Consider the following 23,964-nt stretch of genomic DNA (forward strand, 5'->3'; position numbering starts at 1 on the left):
ACATAAACCCCATATTTTTGAAGGCTAATTATAGGTTGAGTGTCAATTATAGACCCGCGTCGACTTCAATAAATGTTTTCACACTTTTTGCTTTCATAGTTGTTACTCTGTGATGAATGAGACGCGTTTGAAATATTAGCGGTCGATTCATTTTTGGATAAAAAGAAGATGACGAACATAATGGGTTATGTAAACATGTTAAAATGTTAATTTAAGATTGACTACCTAAAACGATTAAATAAAAGTGTTACAAAATTATCATTCCATTTTTGGTTATGATGTTTGTTTCTTGAATGGAGATAGATTGGTATAAATGATACATTTTACACTATATCGAGCAGAGGTTCGTTAATATTTGTTTCAAATGCGATCAATATAAAGTGATCATTGACTATAATTGGAAGTAAATCATTAAATTTCGTCTCTTTAGTAACCGGAAATATAGAAACATGAGTTGAACCATCTTATTCGACAACTTTGACAAACAAACATTACCACGGTTTACGAGCGAAAATAGCTTCATATAAACTGTCCTGCTGCGCATGATCGTCAATTTCTTAGAGTACAAACATGTGTTGTTTTTTTAAGCAAGAAACACTCGTTCTTCAGCGCAGATTTGATGTTATCTGAGTACAAAACTCTAAGAATCTCCACCTTAACCGCTGTTTAATATCCTAATGCTTATTAGTGCAGAACCATCTTTATTTCATATATATTTCTTATGTTCAGATAAATCCGGTAATATAAATGGTTTACCGTTTCTTAAAAATCATCAGCGTTTTCACAAAAATAAAATCATCAAGGTATTTGTATCATTCTGAGGATCTTTTGGATCTCTTGGTATCATAAATATCAAATGATACATGGATCATATCATTCGTCATTTCAGGGTAAAATTCATTTCGCGGGATGTAGAGTGAAATTAAAGTATGGGGTATCATTTCGGGACGATGGCCTGAGACAAAGACGGAGGAAATTTTGTCGTTGTACGTCTAAATCTGCTTTATTTTTCTGTAAGACAAATAAATTAAACGGCTGTACCATCATATGAAGGCATCTGCAACTGATTAATATCTGGTCATTTCCTAAAAAATAATGGCAGGTGACTTGAAATAGAAATGGCAATGTCTGACCAGTTTTGTTTTAGCACAATTTCCCCGTCTATGTTCACTTTGATAACGATTCATTGCGATGAAATATAAATATCTGATCAAAAATTGTGACTTGGAAATACACATCTTATTCAGACTTATAAAAACACGTATTCTATTGGGTTTTGATGTTTACGAAAATAGGATTAAAGTCAATCTTAAGACATTTTGAAGGGGTGATGCTGATTTATGTTCTATAATAGGACTTCATTCGCATTGCTTGTATACTCAGTTACTACATGAATTGGTGTTAATTACTTCGTTAGGGCTTTATGTATTCTGTAATCTTGCAAGTGATGTTTACAAATTAAAAAATAAATACAGGCACTCAAATTTATGATTTTCTTTGACACAATATTATTTACAGAATTTATGGCATTTGTTAGTTTAAACGTATGTTTATTGTAATAAAAATCATACAGTGTCCAGCAAGTTTGTGACTAAATGTTTATTTTAGATAGCAAATATCAGTTAAGCATGTTTGAAGCTAAAAAACACACTGATGTTTCTATTGTCCAGCCGCTGAAACTGATATTGATGTATTTGACAGTGATGCGTATAGAGTCGCTGACTATCTAGTAGGGTTTCAAAAGCAATAGACGCTGTAATCCCACCAGTTGGTGGTTGGTTTTAATTCTTTATGGCGTTGATGTTTGTCCTTCTGACCATCTAATTATACGATATCAAGTGAAAGTATCAACGGGCTGAAATTTTGCTGAAATAATAATAACGACAAGAACAATGGATCGCTGGATTCTCTTTTAATCATAGAGAGTCCGTAGTATTGCTTTTCACTGGATTTTGAACAGTTCAGATAGTTGGAATTAGTGATCAAAGCTTTATTGAACCAATTGAAAAGGAACCGGATTACAAATACATATGCCTTGGTTTGAACTTTTGAATGGATTATTTACAATGCAAACAGGTAAATTACATTGTTTTTGCATTTTAAACAATAACAGTTGCATAAATTGTTACTGATCGGGATGAGATATTCCTGTTTAGATGCAATATCAATCAATTACAGCCCATATGTCGCTATACATTCATCTTACAATACAATTGAAACAAAGGACCCATTATATGTATTGTGGAGACTGGAAAAATATCATCATTATTAATCTTATTATAGTGAGTGAGTGAGTGAGTGAGTGAGTGAGTGAGTGAGTGAGTGAGTGAGTGAGTGAGTGAGTGAGTGAGTGAGTGAGTGAGTGAGTGAGTGAGTGAGTGAGTGAGTTGATAAGTAAACAAATCGGTCCGTCGATCAATCGGTCAATTGGGAATTTGATACATTAATGTGTTCTTTATTAACAAGGTCATGCCCATATTGAAATTTGATACATACATTGTCAAAATGGCCATGTATCAGTGCTACGTCCTGTGAAGAGCCATGTTTATTCACTTGCTCTCATCTGTGTTGATTCAGTTGCTTTGCGCCTGTTCGCGACTTAAAAGTTTCCAACGAAATGGGTACATTTGCCCTGGAAGCAATAAGATTCTCTTAATTGGAAGTTAATCATGGATTAAAGTGATATTGAATTATTTCAAATTACAAAAATAGAAATCACCCAGCAATGCGTTATAACAAGTGTTACAACGAATGCAAATAGTACAGAACCATCACGCTTATGACGAATAAGGAGATTTGAATACATAAAAATATAGTGTCCTTAGATAATGCCCAGAGAAAACCTAATACAACTATTTCTATTGTTAATTCGATGCCGAGATGACATCGTCAAGCCAGCGTTAACGCCGCGATTCTAGAATAAGAGGTCTATACAAATGCTGACAAACAAGATTTGATTATGAATTGTGCGTTAGTTACCAAATCTCATCCTGTCGAACCCGTTTTCATTCAAAATTTAATTGTCTCAGTCAATCCGACCATAAATAGATAACTATCAAAAGCAATAACATAATGTAGAACACGACTTATACTGATTTTGTAAGGAGCATTTTAGTGTGTTCTATCTTTTATATTAAACTCTGGGTTTTCGTGGCTGAAGAACCATACTTACCTAAGCAACGGCCCACTTTTCAAAAGTGTTAATATATAATAAGTTAACCGATGCAAACAAATCGAAACGCCTCGATATAGTCCAAGTTAACAGTTAGTTTTAGATGGATGTTTTGGTGCAACGGAATATTACTGAAGAGGGCTCTCCTCGATGTAGCACAATTCTCCCCACGGGGAACTACTAATGTCTCTCTGTTGTGTTGGAGTTGTGAATGGGGCGCAAGAAAGTCACACCAGAGAGCATTGCAGTAGTGTGGAAGTATGCAACTGCACGGCATTGCCACTTAAGCGTTTTCTGTTGAACTTAACAGTCGTATGTGAATTAAGCACGGCAATTGTGTATTGAAACAGCAATGCATTCATATTCTAGGTGTTATACGTCCTGCAATCCCAATATTCATATACTTAGTGATGTGTAGGCCGGATTGATTCTTAGTGATTGAAGTTGGACTATACACTAAGTGATGTGTAAGTCGGGCCATCGAGCTTAGTGGTGTGTCCTTCACGATTACTGCTTTTCAAGTCGGCCCTTCACGCTTAGTGATGTGTATGTCTGACCTCCACCTTTGGTGATGTGTATTTCGGCCCTTTACGCATAGTGGTGTGTAATTCGTACCGTTACGCTTTGTGATGTGTAAGTCTTCACGATAACTGATGTTCAAGTCGGCCCTTCACGATTAGTAATGTATATGTCGGGCCATCACGCTTAGTGATGTGTATGTCGAGTCACCACGCTTACTGATGTGTATATCGAGTCATCACGCTTAGTGATATGTTGTGCAATCACGCTTAGTGATTAGTATGTCGATCCATCACGCTTAGTGATGTGTAATTCTGGCTTTGGTGCTTAGTAATTTGTAAGTCGGGCCTTAACAGTAATTGATGTGTATTTCGGGCCTTCATGCTTGTCGATGTTTAATCAGGCCCGCACGCTTAGTGATAGCTTTTTCGATTCCTTACGCTTAATGATAAATATGTCGGTCCCTTACGCTTAGTGATGTGCAAGTTCGGCTATCACGACATTTTTTTTATCTTTGTGATGATTTATCGAGCCATTACGACATTTACATTCTGAGCAATTTGAATGTCGAGCCAAAATGATATTTAAATTTTAAATTTTATGTACGTCAGGCTATCAAGACATTTATATTCTCAGTGATGTGCACGACAAGACGCCATTCACTTTTTAAGTGTCGTTTTGTTGGGACAGCTCGGCTTTCATAATTTTAATGATGAATATATCGGACTAACAATGCTTTATATTCTTGTCTATGTCGGTTGGGCACGAATTTTATGTTCTTAGTGTTAAATCGGTCCAGCATCTTACAGATGTGTATTTCGATCCAGCACGACATTCATATTCTTACTGATGTGCAAATCGGGTCAGTGCGACATTCATTTTCTGTGTGTTGTATGTCAGGCCAGCACGACATTCATATACTATTTGACGTGTAATTGTGCCAGCACGAAATTCATGTTCTTAGTGTTGTTTGTCAGACAAAAACGATGTTTATATCCTGCAGTCGCGTCAGCACGACCAATCGAAGTCATTGTGTTTAGCCAGTACAACATTCATACTTATAACGTTGAAATTCGGATCAGCCTGAGTACGTTTTTCCGAATACTGATATTTCTTTTTGTTTGCTTTTCGTAAAAGTACACATTTTGTTGACTTCATGTAGTATTGAAATATGTGTAAAATATATTCATTCTCTAAGCAGGGCTCTTGCAGTAAATGTGCAATTTCAAAGAATTAAGGCTTGTAAATCTGGATTAATTTGCATTCATTTGTCGACCAAACCGTCTTCTGGACTAATTTCCAAGATTTAAAGACAATTATACATCCATTCGATTGTCATTAAAAGGAACTGGATTTCAATTAAGTCGGAACAGATTAAACCTGACTATAAAGTTAAGGGACTTGGAAAGCCCGGAGCAATATCTCATTTGTACATGGATTAACATCAATAATGCAAAAGTTTTGTCGTTTTACATGCAGACGCAAATGCACCCTTTCAATCAGGAATGGCACGACAGAGAGTATATTAGAAAAATAATTGCATAACAATCGTATGTCTGAGAAGCAGTGCAAATAAAATAATATTCTATCTCTTTGAAATGAAAATCCGAGTAAAAGTTTTTTGTTTCCTGGGATTACTCTTGATTTGTAATACGGTTTATTTAGCACGCTAGCTGGTCTATTGTTGTAAATTATAGCCCCAAAGTGTTATTTAGCATTACTTAACAAAACTCCTTCTTGTATTGATCCGTTTGTTCTTGTTCTATAGTTGTATTCCTACGAGTGTGGATGGATATATGTAAAAATATTGTGAATGACCTTTCATTGTCCTAACATTGCCATAGTACAAACAACAGAATGTAAATCAGCATTAGTTTTATTGTGTTCCACTTATAAGTAAAGTTCCAAAAGCCCTTACAATAAATGAGTTTTAACAATGGGGTAAGCAGACTTGCAAATGGTCCTATATTTACCTCAAAAAATGTTTTTGCAAAATGTGATTATAATTTATTCGAAACTGTATCGACTTTCACATATTCAATGGGCAGAGCGGGCCTTTGATGCACATTCTCGACGTTAGGAGACATCCATACAATTAACAATGATTGGCATATATCTGTCTTCAGTTTATTGTATCTCTCTGTTCCTGTACACTATTTTGAATTATAGTTGTTAAGCAAACACTATCATAGGATTCGTTACAATATTCCTAAATGTATATAAGAACCTATTTTATTAATATGGTCTTAGCGACGATATCCTTCCGATACATGTCACAACTTTATTGTCTGAAATATATTATACAATTGTCCAGTGTCCGAAACACTGCGTTCCCATTGACTCTTGGCTGACACATTAATCTGACGCTGCGTTTTCATTGGATGCTGGACTACACAAGAATCCCATTAGTACTATATTAACTTTGTTCCTGATATAAGATGGTTTCTGTGCCAAGACTTATTTTCTTATAAGCGCAAATACATCAAAGAGCTAAATAAAAATCCGCTCATCTTTTGTTCCACTAGAATGTTCAGCAGAATTTCAAATATTGAAGTGTTTTTTTTTATTCAAGATCAATCAATTTCCCTGATAGAAGAAAAGTGCTTTCTGATTTTGTTTTTCTGTGTTGATTTGCTGATTCGAAAACAAGGGATGGTCCGCCAAATGTATGGTGTCTTTCTTCGAATGGAGCGCCGTGCTGTGTCATTAGTCTTTATTACGGCTATATCTTTTGACGAAATTGTCGGGTTTCTTGAATGCGTATGTTGTGAGTTTATGTCATGGTTTTAATCAATGGCGTCGGACAGACAGCGGGTTTGGCATTTATAACACAGTATCTTCCTTGGTCTTTTGTTCACTTAAGAGGGAAACAAAAAAAACGTACTTTGCCAAATATAATATAGATAGTGGATTGCTGCAAGGCACAATATATACAGCAAACCGTCTAAGATGATGATAAGAGCAAAACCTGGACAATAGCTTTCCATATTGATTTTAAAATATTTGAAATATCACTGCACACTGCAAATTTAGGTCTCTTGAAACCAAACCCTGTAGGTTTGGGTGGGGAATATTTTATATAAACTTGCCATATTTTGTGTGTATTAACTATTAACTGCAAGTGTGCAGTACATTACAGTGTTATTCGAGAATGAGGGCGTTTCGACGTTTAACAGTCCAGTACATATCCATATGCGAAAAAAGAGTTTTTAGCTAATTAATATAAAAAAAAATAAAAAGTCGATGTTTGTGTTTCCATGCAGTTTTTCATATGGTTATAAAATCATGAACATGTCCAGAATTTGACGTTAGATGGGTGTAACTTAGGGGCGCAACCTTGTGACTTGCTTTTTTCTCCCAAATTGAAATAAAAAAGTAAACTTTGAACATTTGATATTTTCTACTCTATTTTGTCTTCCTTTTTTGGGGGGTGGGGGTGGGGGCTGGAGGCCGGTCCATGCCTGTTACCGCTAGTGAGAATAACGAACTAATATAATTATAGAGTTTTTTTATGAAATGTATAACGATAAAGGATCAATTGTTATTACATTGTAACATATTTTTACTAACCAGTGCATGGGATAATAGTAAAAGTAAAAGGTTTTTATTTTAAAATTGCTTAATTATTTATAAAACATATATTGCATTTATCTCGCAAGACGTCAAGTTTCATTAGCGCCGAAAACTCAATTTTATTTTGGTGACTTGTGTCATGAAGATTACTTATAAAACATACAAATATATCATATTAGTCCATTAATTACGTCGATCAAACTGTTCCCTAGTCGAAGATTATACTGTGAAACTGCGTTCCCTCGAACAAGCGGTCGTTCGAGAACTGGCGTTCCCTCGAGGTCTGAGCTTGGTCCCGAACTTTTTTCCTTCTATTTCCATATAAAATATACCCACGCTGCATCGAAACCTAATTATGTCGAGCAGTCGAGCAATATCCTCGGTCCCAGGTATACAAATCGTGCACAAAACCTTATGGCTCCCTCGATGTCATAATTTCACACTTTTTCCCGAAAGCATGTTCCAAAATAAACAAACAATTGCTAGGTGTTAAAATTTTCGCAAGTTGTAAAAATTGCAATGAAAGTCGAAAGGCAATTTGATAAGGTGTAAAAAACCGTTTATCACTGTCAACGCATGACTGATATTATTTGATATGGGCATTTGAGATCATAATTATGAGAAGTTAATGACGATAATTTAATTGTGAGAAATTTACGAAACCGGCAGGATGCGCAAATCAACAATCCTTGATTTTGCGAAACTTAAATCTAACTAATGCCACAATATTTACGGTCATTCAAATGTGCTTTTTTGTAAAAATAAACATTTATATTTATTGTTTTTTTCTTTTTTTACATTTAGTTTACGACAGCCTTTGAACATATTAGCGATTTCCACATTGCAACACATAATCGGTGTCTTAGTAAACAGTCTGTTTGACAACTTCAAACTTAAAATACACTGAAAGATATTTCATATCAAACTGGAAAATTGAAGATCGGGACGTTCGAAACATCATCCCTCGAGGTTTTGGCTCGGTCCTTGGCGACCTCGAGCGATCGCAGTTTTACTGTAGCAACAAAATAAAACGGAAGTAAGCAATTTAGTCCCAATTTTCACCTACGCATTCCAAAACAGTTGCACCCATAATAAACCCCCTTTATTTAATTAGTCAAGCCCCACGCCCCTTTGCGGGTTCTTATGTGTACATTTACCCTTACAAGGAAGATGACAATGGATGAGTCCGCGTTTTATCAGCTAACCTTTGTATCTCTCGACCACCTTACTAGGATTGTGTGTTAGTAGCTCATATCGATCTTCATTTCGAATGTTTACAACGCTGCACATAATACCCATGTTTTTGAAGGCTAATTATAGGTTGAATGTCAAATATAGACCCGCGTCGACTTCAATAAATGTTTTCACACCTTTTGCTGTCATAGTTGTTAATCCGTGATGAAAGAGACGCGTTTAAGATATTAGCGGTCGATTCTTTGTTGGATAAAAAGAAGAAGACAAATATAATAGGTTATGTACAAATCTTGTTTATGTTATGGGTTATGTAAACATATTAAAATGTTAATTTAAGTTTGACTTCTTAAAACGATTAAATAAAAGTGTTCAAAATTATCAATCCGTATTGGTTATGATATTTGTTTCTAGAATGAAGATAGATTGGTATATTTTACACTAAATTAGGTTTGCTGAATATTAAGCGGAGTTTCTTAATATTTGTTTCAAATGCGTTCAATATAATTGGAAGTTAATCATTGACTCTTCTCTTTAGTAACCGGAAATGTAGAAACATGATTTTAACCATCATATTCGACAACTTTGACAAACAAACATTACCACGGTTAACGAGTGAAAATAGCTTTAGTTAAACTGTCCCGCTGCGCGTGATCTTCAATTTCTTAGAGTACAAACATGTGTTCGAATTTTTTAAGCACGAAACACTCTTGTTTCAGCGCAGATTTGATGTTATCAGGGTATACTATCCTAAGAATCTCCACCTTTACCCCTGTTTGATATCCTTATGCTTATTAGTACAGAACCATCTTTATTTCATATATGTTTCTGATAATCAATATAAATGGTTTACCATTTCTAAGAAATTCATGAGCGTTTTCACAGAAATAAAATCATTCTAGGTATTTGTATCATTCTGTGGATCTACTGGAACTCTTGATCATAAATATCAAATGATACATGGCTTATATCCCTCGTTATTTCATGGTAAAATGTATTTCGCGCGATGTAGAGTGAAACGCATGTACGCGGGGATCGTTTCAGGACGATGAGACAAGGACGGAGGAAAATATTGTCGTTGTACTTCTAAATCTGCTTGATTTTTCTGTAAGACAAATAAACTAAACGATTGTACCACCGGATGAAGGCGTCTGCAACTGATTTATATCTAGTAAATTCATAAAAAAGAATGACAGGTGACTTGAAAAAGATACCGCAATGTCTGGCCAGTTTTTATTTAGCACAATCTACGTTCAGTTTGATAACAATTCATTTCGATGATCTCTTTTATTCAATCTGATTGAAAATCGTCGCTCGGAAATACACATCTTATTTAAACTGATAAAACAAGTATTCTATTGGGTTTTGATGTTACGGAAATATGATTAAAATCAATCTTAAGACATTTTCAAGAGGTCTGATGCTGATTTATGTTCTATAATAGGACTTCATTATCATTGCTTTTAAATCTTATTACTTCATGAATTGGTGTTAATTACTTCGTTAGGGTTTTATGTATTCTGTAATATTGCATGTGATGTTTACAAATTAACAAACAAATACATGCACTCAAGTTTAGGATTATCTATGACACAACATGATTAACAGTGATTTAGTCATTTGTTGGTTTCAACGCATGTTGATTTTGTCCACAACGAATTACTTTAACTACATTAATTTTCTTAAATTGACGATACATTTGTGGTACAGGTTAAAGTTGTTATTTCATCAACATATGAATCTAATCTTCATCCCAACCAAACCTTTAAATTCTTTTAACTCGAGGCAGACCACACTTTCTGGATTTTATCTAATATATGAATTTAAAACCTCTGCCCACTAAAATACCTAAATCACAATCTTATCATTTGAAAACAGCATCATGCCATGAAAATAATTAGAAGAAGTATTTTGCGACTTATTGTGATGTAAATGTTACTCGTGCAAAGTTGTCCATGAAAGTGTACCATTATTAATTATCAACTCTCACTGTTTGCTGTCTTCTTCACAGTTTGTTTGTTATCCGCTGTTTTCGGATTTAATAAACTTTTATACTTACAAAGAATGTGAAAGATATCGATAACTTTATATAAATCGTTTGTGCAAACATGACATGGATTATACTAGGTAGCTCAATGGATTAGATGCTTTAAGATGTGTATCTTAAATATACACTTTGTTTTTATCATTTAGGAATGCTTTGTTGCAGAAAAGGTGCAGAATTCTAGTATTCAGCTTCTGTTTGATACGAAATCTTTCGTGTTCATCTCAATCTTCTTAATAATGATTTTAAACGCGAATTAGATGAGAGTTACCTACAGACGATAAAACATACAGTGACCTTCAAGTTTAAATGTTAAGTTTAGATTTAAAAATCAGTCAAACATATTTGAAACTAACAAAACACTGATTTTCTATTGTCGTTCCGCTGAAACTGGTATTGATGTATTTGACAGTGATGCGCACAGAGTCGCTGACTATCTAGAGTTGGTTCAGAAGTTATAGACGCTCTTATCCCATCAATCCGCGGTTTGTTTTAATACTTTATGGCATCGATTGTTGTCCTTCTGACGTTGATAGTATACGACATCAAGTGATAGTATCAATGTGAAAAAACATCAATGTTGATCAAAGGAAAATTTCAGCAGAAACAATGGCTCGCTGGATAGTCTATTAATCATACAGAGTCAGTAGAATTGTTTTACACTGTATTTTGAAAAGTTTAAATATTGGAATAAGTGGTCAAAGTTTTATTTAACAAATTGAATAGGAACTGGATTACAATGCATGTCTTGGTTTTAACCTTTGGATGGATTAATTGCAATGTAAACAGGTAAATTGCAATTTCTACAGTTTATACAATAACAGTTGCATAAATTGTTAATGATCGAGATGATGTATTCCTGCTTTGGTGTAATATCATACGTCTATATTATAAATTCCAGCCCATATATCGCTAAACACTCATCTTGCAATACAATTGTAACAAAAGACCATTACAATCATTGTGTCGACTGGAAAAATATCCTCATTAAAAATGTCGTTATTCATAAGTAAGCAGGTCGAGTGAGTAAGTGAGTGAGTGAGTGAGTGTGTGAGTGCGTGAGTGCGTGAGTGAGTGAGTGAGTGAGTGAGTGAGTGAGTGAGTGAGTGAGTGAGTGAGTGAGTGAGTGAGTGAGTGAGTGAGTGAGTGAGTGAGTGAGTGAGTGAGTGAGTGAGTGAGTCAGTGAGTGAGTCAGTGAGTGAGTCAGTGAGTGAGTCAGTGAGTGAGTGAAAGTATCAGTCCGACAAGTATTCAATCAATCCTTCAATCAATCACTTAATAATAGAAAATAAAATAATAATTAATCAAGCATATCATATAATCAATTTATCAACATTTTCATCAATTAATCAATCTATCAGTCGGTCGGTCAATCAGTAGTTTAATAAAGCAAACATTTAATGATTCTATCAAAACATCTACAATCAAGTAATAAGTAAGTCCATAGGTCAACAAGTCATAGGGAATTCGATATATTGCTGCATTTATTATTACGCCTATTTTTGGTCTCTTTAAAGGCCTGTTTAAGGAATGTTTGGTATGATAATCCCCTGCTGTGCATCTTCTTTAAATGCATTGATGTCACAGTAGCGGCCACTTTCCTGTGTATTTGTTTATTGGCTCAAGGCCATTTAGGGTCCATTTCTATAATAAGAATTCCATAATTACACAGCAGGATACTCAGATCCGAGATCTGATAAGAGGGATCAAGGCAAATAGATTAAGATCAATAAACAGAGGTTGTATATTGTACACATTTTTTTTCTGGGGGGGGGGGGGCGTTGAAGGGTAGGCGGTCACTCAAAGAAGGCTTTAACTAGGCCTTTATGTGTTGATCTCTCTTTGATTACTATTATGGTCATGCCAATGTCAACCTCACTTTGACGATTGTTCTTAAAACTACTGAATTCAACACAATTTCTGCTTACGTCTAATCTGGTTTTAATGTTTATATATGTGTAAGATTTATTTAAATTTATTCTTGTTTAATAACAAAAATGTGACATTGAAACTGACGAAGACTAACCCTGTAATCGGGTTGAAATGCATTGCGTTTGCCTCCACATTCCGCACAAACCTTAATTGAACTTTCATTATGGCTATACATTAAAGATGAACTCTTACTCCTAAATAAAAGTTATCACAATTTAAACAATTGTTTAAATATGCCAACACGGATGAATACATGTAAACAAAACAATGGTTCATATGAGGGGTACGGAGTTTAATTTGAAAGAAATGTGCAGAAGACACGGTATTTCTACCTTATGAGACGATAGTAGATCACAGTAAAACTTTAAGCACTCACCAATCATTTATTTTTTTGCGTTTTCAGCTATTAAATATACGTTTTAAATTTTGTTATCAGTAATTTATATTTTTCATAAATGCATTGTTTAGTAAGTAGTTAAAGGGGTATCACTCAAAATGTATTTTTGTTATACATGTGTATGTACTGATTTTGAATAAGAGTGTCACTTTAAACAAGCCAACCTATGAGTTAACTCGTACATATATTGTTGGCATCGAACTAATTTGAACACGATATATCAAAGGCATTACATATATTGAAATGTGATAAGGTAATTGTCAAAATTGCCATTGACCAGTTCTACGTCCCGCGCAGAGCCATATTTATTCACCTGCTCTCATCTGTGTTGATTCAGTTGCTTTGCGCCAGTTTACGACTATTACGTTTCCAACGAAATGGTTACAATCTCTCTGGAAGCAATAAGATGCTCTTTATTGGAAGTTAATCATTGATTAAAGTAAACTTGAATTATATTACATTACACAAAAAATGAAATCAACCAGCAATTTGTTAATACATCCATCACAACAGATGCAAATAGAACAGAACAATCTTTAAACAGCTATTATAATCACGTTTAAGATGAATAAGGAGATACCTGAATACATAGAAATATAGTGTCCTTAGATAATGCCCAGGGAAAACCTTATACAAGTAGTTCTAATGCAAATTCGATACCGAGATGACATCGTCAAACCAGCCGCGATCCAGGAATAAGAGGTGATTACAAATGCTTCCAAACAAAACTTGATAATAAATTGTGCGTTACCAAATCTAGACACTAAAATGTCGTCCTGTCGAACCCGATTTCATTCAAATTTCATTTGTATCAGAAAATCCGACCATAAATGGATAACTATCGAGAGCAATAACAAAATGTAGAACACGACATATACTGGTTATGTAATGAGCATTTCAGTTTGTTACATCTGTTCTATTTGACTCTGGGTTTTTGTGTCAGAATGGAGCAATTTCCATAATTTGCTGGCAATAAGGCCTAATTGCTTCTGTATATCAACCGGAGGCTTAATAGGGAAAATGAAGAGATTAGTATTCAAATATGTATTCTGGATTACGAAATATGTTGTTTTGTCGTTGCTATTCATTCTAATCAAATGGCATAGTTGGGAGAGATGAACGCTGCTGAATATTATTTTTTTCAAGAATTACCAAAGCAATAACATAATGTTTATGGTCATTGTAAATAGCAATATTTTGTTTAACAACGTACATAACTGGATCCAAATGGTCTTACTGACCACAGAAAGTGTATTTCAAATGTGTTCAATTTCAGTATCGCTGCTGAATTATTATTTTTAAGAACTACCAAAGCAATGACATAATGGTTACGGTCATTGCAATTGGCAATACCTTGTCTAACATCGCACTTAAATGGATACAAATCGTCTTACTGACAACATTAAGTGTATTTTAAGTGTGTTCAATTTATGTATCTTGAAGAATATTGTTCAATCTGGAAAATGTTTTACGTCTTATTTACATACAAATGATCCAACATCCAATACTTAATTTATTTTCATTTACAGTACAAAGCAATGGAAAAAGAAAAAAAATGTCAATCCAACTAATTCAATTTTGTCAATGCAATGAGTGTGTTTTAATGGATTGATTAGAGATTTGTTGACAAATATAATCGTACTCATATACGTATTATTCATATACTTACAGTCAAATGTTTTATTACTGAACATGTTAGGCCGACTTTTAATATAAAACAGAGACGGAAGCCATGCTAGATCGGCATTTCCAGATTCTTCTCTTGTGCTGCGTGTTATTGCTTATCTCAGGTGTCAACGGGAAACATATCTAGTAAATTACTAATAGGTTTATGTTACAAATTTAATTGAATCAAGTCTGTTTTTTGTAATTGCGCGCTGCGCGCTTGCACCAACGCGGATATGCTTTGAAAGAAATATGCTAACAAGAACGTTCACTCATAGAAAATCGTTTTAACCTAGAGGAGAAAAAACAAAATGAAATGCATGGTTCTTTGAATTAAAGTTCGCACAATTATGACATATATTTCAGTAAAAGTTATAGATATTTAAATCGCATTCCTGTACCCTGTGCTAAAACGAAGGGCCTAAAATGTAAACAAAAACAGGGGGATTGGAATGAAGCCTACGGCATCTAGAATCCAAATTATGTTTGTGTCGATGAATGACATCCATAACGTTGCAAAACTAAGAACAGAGAGGAAAGAGGCACCCGCATTTACCAGGATGCGTTCACATCGCATTGGTTCAGCGAGCCATTCAGAAGGATACTCAGAACCAAATTGATGATATGAATGCACTTATTTTTCAACTTGTTGGCTTATTGGATAGGCATCCAGTACGAAATGCAACCGAACCTCATATGTATTCATTTCAACAAACACTAGTTTTCGTATACAGAGCAATTTATTGGATAAACGTGTTCGAGTACTTTGGTGAATTTTACTGGTGTTTGTTTTTACTGGTCCTCATTTGTCCTCAATACTTTTGTGACACCTTTCTTTACTGACTAAAACGATACCCTTTTTCAAAGCTTAGACAACCACATTTTGCCATGGAGAGATATTGTCTAGATATATTGATTTTTGGCTGGTCACGATTTCCTGTAATATTTTGGCTATGTTTAGTACACTAGATACCATATTGCGCATCGTCTGAAGTGTATGTATTTACAATTTAACTCCATACTATCATATTGCATGCACGCACAGGGCTAGGGACGAACTTAAGTGCATTGGCTGAAATGAGATTACAAGCTTGAGGACCACGAGCCTTGCAATCTCACAAAAGTGCGTGCAACGTAGACAGACCTATCATCGTATGATAATAGCATAAACACAATAACTGCTAAAACCCTGAAATTTTCCTTTTAAGAAGACATGTTCATTCACTTACAATAATACAAAGCAGCATGATATTGACAATAATGTCTGTATTAATTCTCTAGGTATGTTCATTAAGATTTTACACGGATACTCTGTCATCTCTTGAGCGGACAACATACTCATGGACCCCAAGGCCATAAATAATGCAATTCTTATTAAAATCGTAGGTTTTACTTACTGGACTGACAATTCCAGCTGCAAGGCGTTATTATGCATGCCCATTTACAAGCTGACCTTCATTAAAACACTTATTACCCGCCTTGACCTAATGCCAAATGTTGGAACGTATATGTTTCATGAGATGGTGAAAAAAGTATCTTGCTTAAGAATCTTTTTTCAAGTAGTTTCTTTTCTCCAAATAAGTCTTACCAAAAACAAGTTGTATGTGAACCATAAAAAATGAAACAGTTCAACCAGGGGTGGTATTCAATATGCAACTTAAGTCATTCTTATGGTCATACATCATTGACTTCATTCACTCTATTGGTCAGTTATTTATAACAAGAACTCCGATTAGCCTCATCTTTCTTAGATCCAATTAAGAGCAATATTGAATACCAGCTATGGGGATGAATTGTTTACGTGTTCAAATGGAGAGTTGATGGTTGACACAACATGGTGGAATATTCACTTACTGAAGCCGTCTTAAGCCCTTTGTACTTACAGCAAACCACTGTATGATACAGTGTGTCTCTGAAGACAATAGAAGTACACTGTTATGTATGTTGTAGAAGACACATTGGAAGTTTTGATTAGTTGCATTAGATTGTGTAAACGGTAGCCCTTTACTTTGCATTTCATTGATGTCACTTCCTGAAACATCAGTGAAATAGTGAAATAATCATACACTTCCCGTCTTGAATGTATAAAAGTATGCGTCTGGGTTCACAAAACAAAAACGTTCAATGCAGGCATTTCCGAGATAACGTGACGATAAAAAACATATTTTGCTCGGTGCTCACTCAATGCAATTGATATCACTTATTATTGAAACAAACCTACAACTATTGTACATTAACTTTATGGAAGAAAAAGTGTGTATCACAAAACATGCTGCGGTAACATCCACAGACACCATCAGCAGAGCACAGGCATTTTCTTTTACAGAAACTATTCCGGGATTTCGTGATATCGTTTTGCCATCAAGTAGTTTGAATGGTCCTATAGTCATAATAATAATAATGTAGAGAATATTGCACTTTGTCTTTGTTATCCTTCTTTGTTATGTTATTAATTGTTATGCTGTCTGTAATTGATTTATGCAGCAATTATATAAGGCTGATAATTTACGACCGCCCGGTTTCCGTCAATGTATTAGCACATTCGGATATAAATATCTTTATTCATTAAATTTGATGCAGATGTAACTTGTAACGATTTGCTTTCTCGACTTAAACACACTACCAAACCGAAATAGTCCGTAGTCGCAAACTAATGATGTATCTTTAATTATTTTTAATTTAGAGTCGTATGTGATAATTCGGATATCTCGTTTTCTGAAATAGGAAGTATCTTTGCAGTTGAGTGTACAAGAAACCTGTTGTGTCTTGAGAACTTAAGTGTTGCTTGGAACTTGGAACGCATTCTGTTGGCAAGTTAGATGGCGTCATACGTGTCACTTGCTGATGGATTAATGGATGCAGTGTTAATAACAGTTAATATTTCTATCAGGAACTCGAAAAGTTTTATCTATTTACTCGACACGTATATTATTATCAATAAGAGTCGTTCATAACTTCTGCTCCAGTGCTGACCTTAAGTAACGCAATGTTAAGCCACGTTGTTTCTCCAGTAGCCGATCTTTATCTTTATATTTTGTACTTTTTTCAATTATTGCGGGCTTTTTAATGCTTTCAATGCAAGCGTTCCATATCATATCAGATGTAAGATAGCCATGTGACACGGTATAATTAATGCATTTAATAGAAGTAAAACAAACATTAAGGAAATTGTTTGCATTGAATGCATCAAAATACATATAACTTCAAAGATAATCTCGATGCTGTGTTTAGATTTGTAGAGACAACTGGTCTGAAGCATCCGCTCGCTGTTAAACATATGAGTAACATGGCCCATGTGCAACATTACAAATAGACTTCCACTGCGAAGCTCATTCAAACGGTAATAAAGCTAATTTCTGAGTTCATTCCGTTAATTCCATCTCCATCATCAAGTTGAGGCTTTGATCTATTTTTGTCTTTAAATGAACCGCACATATAAATAGAAAGCATTTCTTTAAAACGTTTTGAAACTAATTCCCGATTGAACCGAAACAAAACCTGTTTGTAATGTAATAATTTGTATAACAACTTTGGCTACGGGAGCTATTGTTATAAGTAAGGCCATGCCAAATTTATTCTATGTTTCGCGTCAGGTCTTATCTACCAGAAAGGAAAAATAAACCAAAACTATCTAGAAAAAACGAGAACATGTCATCATCTTATCGTCGTACAACAATAAGTCGTTCAAAAGAACAATCCGATGATGTTATGGGCAAATATAGTCTCTCACAGGTGCAATTTAATTCCATTTAATTCGTCATTATTACTAGCTTTTGAAGTGCATTTTTCTTTTCTATAATTGTATTTGTTGTTTTTTCCGTTTTGTTTCAAAGCCTGCCAGATTACGCTTAACATATGGCCTGCTGTGGCATCTCGGTTCTACAGTAACCCCTATAATTGCTGAGATAGATTATACAGCTGGCACTGGTGCAGTAATTAACTACCCGGCATTATTTAAAGACACAATACATTTTTGATATATCGCTCGCAACTTGGGTTTTGTTATTGCACGTTTCCCGAAAGCTGAACGGGCGTGTAGTGGATTTTTATTAACAAATGCTGCAGGTCGTCGGGAAACCAATCGGTCAACATTATATTAAGGATATTTGATGGATGATATACTCAGTCAGCAGTGTCGTTTTGAATTACTAATAACATACTTTGAATAATATACGTTCTATCGATGTAATGATAATTATATTTCCTGTTGAAATGTCAGCATCCCGTTGTGCATCAATTATTTTGTTGACGATTTAAGGTAAATATCAAGCTATAATTTATATATATGCACGATACAATCTACTGGGAAGAGGCGATCAAAAGTTCGATAGATTCACAGTTTGTGCTATTTTAAACAATGGAGTACTATTTTATAGTTAGATATTTCAAAAGCGAACCGTTTATATGACTCTGCTTAATGCATAAAGGCTTGGCTTGACGAAAATATCATGAAACTAAAACATGAAAAAGGTATTACTTATCACATGCTCGTGTCTCCACTATTTCAGAAAAAAAGCGTCTCACTTACATAGCGAGTAGATTGAAAGTTAATGGACCTCGTAAGTTAAGTTCGAAATCAGCCCCTCACAGATACTGCTAACATTCAAAAATGTGCGTACGTGATGGCAAAACATTAAAGCAAATAATTTGTGAAGGCGTTGCATTAATATTTGATATCACCATGCTAATCAGAAACAAATATTGTCCCAACAGATATGCTATGGATCAAATATAGCTGGCTGTCTTTGCCATACTTTTGTCTGGCACAAAATACTTTCATGACTCATTCATACTCATTAGCTTATATCCTTTTTGTGACATTTTAAACACACACAACGTCTATGGTTCACATGTTAGTTGGAAATCATAGAGCAAAATAAGTCGTTAAATTTGTATTAAAGACATTGTATTTTATTAGAAAACACAATCATATCGGAAATGGCATAGTTGATTTTGTGTCCCAGCCCTGTGCGTGCTGATTGCTTTTGATAGCAGAGCGACTCAAAGTACAATACAGTGTGATAATATCATTTTTATTTCACTGATTAATCTCTATGAAACACCGGAAAACATTTAACAAAATTGAATAACCTAAGGCTAAGTCGCACATGACTTCTTTTGAGTACCTCTCATAAATATTGTCTGTTTGTGACATCTTTCTTCGCGCAGTACTGCATCTCCAGGAGTAAATGTGTCTAAAGTTGGCTCCCCAGACTTTAGCATATTATACTCTTACGATGATGATAATGAATCTGACATCCTCTGAGCATAGCCTGACGGGATAACTTTAGGTTTATATCTCGGTCAGTACTTATTTCAATTATTGGTTCTTGAGACTGACTCTGCATGTGCATACTGTCACGTCCGTGAACTTAACTATGCACATTTTGACATACTCAGTTGAAATGTTTTCGGTCGGTAACGCATGTGTCACAGGCTGGGTTTGTACTTAAATTCGAGTACTTTACGATTGTTATTCAGAATCGGACATATTCAGTGCATGGCCTAATGGAAAGTCTCATTCAAAGTTTTATGCAGTAATCTTTTAGGGGGCAAGAGTGATATCTTCTTGCGATTCCTCTGGTGTAATGTATTTCATGGAATGAAGCATTTTAAAGTTTTATACCGCACCAAATATCTTCAAAATTAGGATTCTACATTTAAATGCATACCTTATATCTCGGGAATACAAAACGTGACTTCACATTCGACGAGGCATGGTCATATTGTAGAGGAAAACGGAAAGAGACAAAAACATTGATCCCATAGTGTATGTGTTGCCTAAAAAGGAAGTTTTACGTCCATGTTTATGTCAAGTACATCTTTAATATTCGGTGTGACTGAGTACTAATATGAATCAAACACACAAGTATAATAACCTTTACAGCGGTTATTGAGTATGAACAAACATAACGGCTTTTAACGATGGTGTTAAAAATTCTCTGATGTATCATTTCTTTTTCCGTAAAAAATGTACTCATAGCCAAAAAATGGCTTATTGGTGTATATAACGCCTCGCTGCTATATATGTAAGGAATGTATAAATAAATGTGTATTTAGTATCTTAAAACTGGAAATGTGCATGACATCATAGATAGTGCTATGTAGAATGTTTGATACCAATAGCCATCGTTTTATACACAAATCACGTGTTAAAACATACTATTTGGTTTGTTCCTTGATGCACCTTTTCGGTTGTTGTTTTTTTCTCAGTGTGTGTCCGAAAACAGTTAAACTATCAGCTCCTCTACAGAGTTAACAACTATGTGTAGTAAATTAAACTTAAACTTCAATCAATAATAAATTAATATGTTAGTTGATATATATGATTCATGTAGCTCTTCAATATTGCACATGTATATAAAGGTTTGGATCATATTTACTATACATGTTTTATTTAATAGACACAAAAAATGCTTGTATTAATTCATAGTTGTGGATTCAAATCCGCGGTTTAATACTGTGTTAATGGCTTGTTTTCATCAATGACGTTGTGTGACCAATGAAAAGAAAAACAAATGAAATAATTCAGATGGAAGAATTTAGATGAAAGAATGGCAGAAAGAATGAGTATTGTTGACAATGTGCATTTTGTTTGCCGAAAATCCCACTTTATGCCTCTATTTTTGTAACATAATTATCTCTTCATTGCCTTACTTCATGGTGAAATGTATGCTTTTTCTTTGGTATTTGACATACGTTAGTTGAAATCATACAGTTCCCCAATGCGCTTTGAATAAATAATTACTGCTGTACTTAATACATACATGTGTATCTTCTCAAACAACTAGACCAATCCTACAAATTACTCAAACTACGTCTTGAACGTTCATTATTCGTATTGTTTCTGACCGATTCAGGCTACTTCGTCAGACGTGTTTGTTTGTAATAACGGTCAGCTATGCACAAAACATATGTCTTAATCAAGGGAGGGAGGATTGAACGCTGGTCATTAGCAAAATTGCTAAACTTCTGCCAAGAGAAAATGATTATTATACGTATTTCAGCTGGGTATTGGCGCGGTTGGGCAGATAACTTGAGTTTTTATCCTATTATTCGTCTAACGGTACTGATTTTCCGGCGAAAGAAGAATATTTGTTACGAATTCCAGTCAAAGATCTGTATGATTCGCGATCCAAGACAGAAACTGGCGCGTTCACCCTGAGATACCGTGAATACTCTATAATCCAATCTGCTTGCAACATTCTTGTAATTATCTTTTTGCCACAATTCTGGTTCATTTAAGAAGTAATCCGCTGATGCAGGGAACAAATTTATATACCGCATAGTAATTAAAAGGCTTCTTCTTCTTATCGGTATTCTACCGCGTACAGTTGTGGTAAATAGTTCTGACTGAAACATTTATTGGATTGGAAGTTTAAGAGTGACTTGTAAAGATTTAAACTGGATTATTTTATGATATTCAATTCAAACAGGTGAGTTTAAATATTAATACCCTTTACATGTTTGATTTGAAAGTGTAGCAAAATATTGAAGTTAATAATTTCAATTTTATTACTTTATAAGCTATTTAGCGTACACTTTTATGATCAGTTTAAACGATTAATATGCTGATTAAACAAACAGTTGATATTACTAAGGCAAACATTCATAAAACTATCAAAATGGGTTTGAAATACTAGTAACCTCATATGAATCTCCATTATAAGAATGTTTTAAGCTATTAAAGAATAACTTTTCTATTTTATGAAACAAGACAACTAAAATAAAATTTAATGTGGTAAAAGAACACTTGTAATAAAGGAATTTTAAATAAGCATGTGCATTTTGGTACTAATTTTAAGTATTTAAATTAAAAATCTAATGCACTAAATAAATATAGCAATAACATGATGTCTTCAAATACTATTGTTCCTTTTGCTTGTACCAGGATAAATAAGATGAGCTTTTAATTTATATGAATTACTTTAAAAACAATACATTGCTTACACTATTCGATAAAATATGATTCGATGTTAGTATGTTATGTTGACGGCATCTAGCAGTTTTTGTTGGTGAATTCGTCTCACATAAGCCAGACGCGGTACTTAACGTATTTGTAATTATTCGACAGAAAATCAAAAACTAATTTGGTTCTGATACGTTATCAAAATTATCAGCGGTGCATTTATTTCTTCTATTAATTCAGTCGACAGTGTTAATAAGGTCAAGATTGTAGATTATTAATCATGGCACTGAAAAGAAATAGAAATATATACAGGAGTTCGTAGTATCAAACTTATGTTGATTTTTCGAACTTATTTGTTGAATTAATCTTATGATACATAGTTGTGAAATTGTGTGTTTATATTTGCTATATGTATATGAACAGGTAGTATTAACGTCCATAAAAGTACTGTTCGCAAATACTACAAATACATCTACTACAATTGACACTTATAATACCGTTACTATTGAGTTTATAAGGTCTACCCGCGCGTAATGGTCAAAGTTCTTGCCCCAATACACACCCCGCGGCGTAAAAGAGGAATTTTTAAGCCTAAAGGAGGAATTTATCCCCGCCAGGGAATAAGCTTAATGCCGAAGAAAATACAATAGAGCCGGTTAAATGGAGACCTGTTTATGTGTACGTCAACTTGCAGCAACTTATCATTCCTTAGGGAAGGCCAGCGTTTTGAGGACCCTTCGTTGAGAGCCTTATGTTGGCATATGCCAGATATTATATATGATAACATTATATTTACACCATGACATACTATGAATGATCTGTAAACAATTTTTTGGAAACCGTTGCCATGCCGTCGAACCGTTTTTTGCACGTTATCATATATTTTGGCATACGTTTATAACATATTTACTTAGCGTCAAAACTGCTGATAATCAATCGAAATCGGTTTAGTTTGGCACTTTAAGTTCAATTTAAATGTTTTATCTTCAAAACACGTTCATAAATCAAATGCACTTTTATATTTTGCATAACTTCGTTTATAACAAACTGCCTTTATAATGTTCTTTCTCTGTATATGAATACGCCTTCAAACCCTTAAACGCTGATCAAAGACGTAATTAGTTAGGCAACATTACATTGGCAAAGCAAAACACTTATAGACTCTACAGATTCCTTAGTCTTCAATTGCGTTCATGATAGGGCTTCTCCCACCTATTATATCCAACTAATTTCATCAACATGAATAAAACGTCGCCCTTTTGCACATTCATTGGACGATATCGTAATATGCTCGTGATTGTCTGCAATGACAACTATTTGGGCATGTAGAAATTTGCATACAGACCAGTCGGTGTGAACGACGAGTGATGACAAAAGATGCCGTGTTTGCTGTGTTCTGTCATAAGGGAATTAACTTGTAAAATTATCACAGGCTAAAATTCCCTTCACATTGTTTTGAGGTGTTGTGTTTTGTTTTTCTGAAGTTTGTTGAAATGAACTTCCATTTTTTTGGTGTTGTGACACTTGTAAAGAGATTATAGTCGTGGTGCCTTTCAATATTT

The 23,964-nt window shown here is 34.4% G+C and overlaps 1 protein-coding gene across 4 annotated transcripts in view; it reads left to right on the forward strand.

Moving 5' to 3' along the window:
* LOC128227968 (MAM domain-containing glycosylphosphatidylinositol anchor protein 1-like) overlaps positions 1-23,964 on the forward strand; it is a 167,117-nt gene that overhangs the window by 65,282 nt on the left and 77,871 nt on the right. For 3 of the 4 annotated variants that reach the window (XM_052938955.1, XM_052938959.1, XM_052938960.1), the window contains exon 1: positions 21,779-21,929. The exons of the other annotated variant lie outside the window; for it this stretch is intronic. The gene's annotated coding sequence lies outside the window, so the exon portion shown is untranslated. Of the gene's footprint in view, positions 1-21,778; positions 21,930-23,964 lie in introns of those variants that run through there. 4 annotated transcript variants of the gene reach the window in all.

Source organism: Mya arenaria, chromosome 3 (assembly GCF_026914265.1).
Source record: "Mya arenaria isolate MELC-2E11 chromosome 3, ASM2691426v1".
Classification (NCBI taxonomy): domain Eukaryota; kingdom Metazoa; phylum Mollusca; class Bivalvia; order Myida; family Myidae; genus Mya; species Mya arenaria.